The sequence below is a fragment of the Artemia franciscana genome, chromosome 5 (assembly GCF_032884065.1).
Source record: "Artemia franciscana chromosome 5, ASM3288406v1, whole genome shotgun sequence".
NCBI classification, from domain to species: Eukaryota; Metazoa; Arthropoda; class Branchiopoda; order Anostraca; family Artemiidae; genus Artemia; species Artemia franciscana.
In genome coordinates, this window is record NC_088867.1 from 7,936,407 (window position 1) to 7,939,761 (window position 3,355).

Below are 3,355 nucleotides of genomic sequence, written 5' to 3' on the forward strand. Positions count from 1 at the left end.
CGTAATTTAATGTGGCGTCTTTAGATAATCTTAGTTGTGGTTTTGATCGTGCTCCATAAATTGAATTAATTCTTTTCTTCAAATTTTTCATGGCCTAGCTTTGAATATGTTCTATGTATTTCACTTGGTTTTGATTGTCTTCTTTTCTTTTAATCAGACGCATTAGATATCATTCCTGTCACTGAACACTTTTCAACAACTACTTAAGTGCCGTAAATGACTGAGCTTCTTCCTTAAAAAATCATAAAGTTGTGAGAAAAAACTATTTACATACTCTAATTGTGTTTCCTTGTCTGCCATTAAGTGAACTATTCGTGGTAACGAACTGTAGTAAGGAGTGACCCGGCTCAATAGTAACCAAAACTCTAAAAAACAGGATTTTAGTACCTAGAGATGCATCAAAAGAATCAAATGTTTATGCTAATCTTAAATATGTAAGTTTCGTCAAATTTATTCTTACCCATCAAAAGTTACGAGCATGAGAAAATTTGCCTAAAACAGCATGAGAAATTAGTGAACTAAAATCGGACGATGTGGTTGAGTATGAATGGCATCTTATAGTTGTATGAAACATATTAAGTTGTCTAAGTTTGATTGGAACAAAGTGCCACTTTATCTTAGCAACTTCATTTGCTGTTCGTTGATCTTTATTTAGACTCTTTGGCCAGGAGATTAATCCATGACTTCTCAACTGAAACCGTTATTGTTGCTATTTTCAATAAATGTATTGCGATGCGCCAATAAGTGTTTGTTATGTGTCAGGAATCATGGTATGTTTCTTTAGGGCAGAGGATGTAACATCTCTTATGTTCTGCAAAATAGTAAAAAATTTAAGAATACATTTAAGGGAAACAATTAAGGGTTTGAAGTGGAAACTGGAGCTTTTTGGAGGGGTTTAAAATAGGAGACTTTGAGTCAATTTGCATTGAGAAGAAGCGTGCATAGGTGAGTTGGCCTCAGATGGTTTGATGCTGCAGTGAGTTACTAGCAGTAGTAGTAACGGTCGCGGATTGCTCACGTGTCCAAAAACTCATGTCTTTTAAAGCTTCAAAGGCTTTATGGATTCATGCAACAGCAAATGTCAAATTATTTTTGTCAATTTACGGATTTTGTATTTTGTACCTCAAGCTCTTTCTTTGATATAGATTCAGTGCAGTTGGCAAAATGAAACCAGGTGGGCAATGGCTCCTGTGGGAAATGTATAGGACGCTAAAAGATACGTTTAAACAGGAAAATCAGAAATATTTCCTTAAATCATAGTAAAAGCAAAGTTCTAGGCAGCACTTGCCCCCTCTCCACTCTTGGTGGCACCAGGTGCTGTCACAATCTTGGTTTCTGCGTTCCAAACAGAAGAATGAAAACATGGGTATGGTCAATCATATACGCTAAAGATTCAGCTTGTTTTGTACGATAAGTTTTCACCAAAAGTTAGAGTAAATGTAAGATTAGTTTATAGCAAATGTTATATTTAAACAGATACGTTTGGAAGCAGTAATGCCCGCAAGCCAAGGTGAAATTGTTGGGAATAAGAGTAAAACAGTCTGTTTTTCAGACAGTCACACAATTACGCAAATATGCACAGTGGTTTCTTACCTAAATCTTAAATTGAATATTGGGCTTTTTTGTCACTTTAGGGATATCAAACATAATTGCATTTGGGTAAATAACTGTTCTAGGCAAAAAAAAATTCGGTGTTTTCGCCATTCTAGTTTACCTGGTAATCTATTGTGATGAAGTTTTCTTCGACAAAGTTGAAATTTCTTACTTTGAAACCAGTTTCACAATTATGGCCACATATTCCTTTCTAATTGAGGTTGACCTCTCAGAGAAATATTGCAGGAAAGTGTATAATTTTATTGACTTCATCGGTTGTTTAACAGGAGCCAATAGTAAAGTTGGCAAAAAATTCATCACCACCAAAGATATTGTTAAATGGCAGGATTATACTAGTAGTTTAAAGGACAATACTAAAGACAGCACAACCTAGTTGAGTGACACACGGGCACAGAAGGAGAGAGAAACAAAACACTTTCAAGCACATAGAGTCAGCCACACAAAGACGTACACGAGGACCAGCACACATCTGCTTAAACACACAAACGCAGAGAGTGAGAGAGACAAATACAAACATATAGACTCAGATACACAAACACTCAAAGACACACACATGGACAAGCAAACATCTGCTCAGACACATTGGCACAGGCATAGAGCAATAAAAAAACCTACAAACACACAACGACGGACACGGGGAGAAGCACAGTCAGACACACTAACACCCAAAAATAGACACGGGGACATGCAGACATCACCTAAAACACATAGGCAAAGACAGAGAGAGCGAAAGAAAACAGCTGCAAACACACACAGTCAGACGCACGAACACGCAAAGATAGCCAGGGGACATGCAAACATTATCTCTGACTCAGAGGTACAGGAAGAGAGAGAAAGAGAGACAAAACACATACAAAACACAGAGTCTAACACACAAACACACACAAAGAGAAAAAAGCGAACATCCGCTCAAACATACGGGCACAGTGACGGAGACAAGCAAAGAGTCAGTCAAACACAAAGGCACAGAGAGAGAGAAAAGCACTTACAAACAAAAATCGAGTCAGACACAGAAAAACACAAGGAGAAACACTGGGACAAGCAAACATCGACTCAGACACATAGGCACATTGGAAGAGACAAGCAAACACGCATTTAGACATAAAGACACAGAGAGAGAGAGACATGCAAACAGCAAATCAGACAAACAGGTACAAAGAGAAAGAGAGAGAGAGAGAGAGAGAGAGAGAACAGTTGGAAAAAAAGACCAGTCACTCACACACAGAGGCACAGAGATACAACAACAGTTACAGACACATACAAGGTCAGACATAAAAACAAAAAAGACAGACACAGGGACAAGCAAACATCCACTAGGATAGCCAGGCACAGGGAGAGAGAGACAGACAAAGTCAGACATACAAACACACAAGGATAGACACACAAACAAGCAAACACCCGATCATACAAACAGGCACTGAGAAATAAACAAACAAACAGCCTCAGAGACACAAAGGCATAGAGAGAGAGAAAAACATATAAACACACAGATTCAGACACACAAACATACAAAGACAGACACAGAGACATGTAAACATCTGCTCAAACAAACAAGCATAACAGTGAGAGAGACAAGCAAACATCCACTCAGACACACAGGCAGAGAAAAAGAGAGACAAAACATATACAAACACATAGACTCAGAACCAGTAGCACACAAAGACAGACACGGAGACACGTGAGCAGCCAGTCAGGCCCACAAGAAAATGGAGAGAGAGAGAGAGACAAAAACGCAAACAGT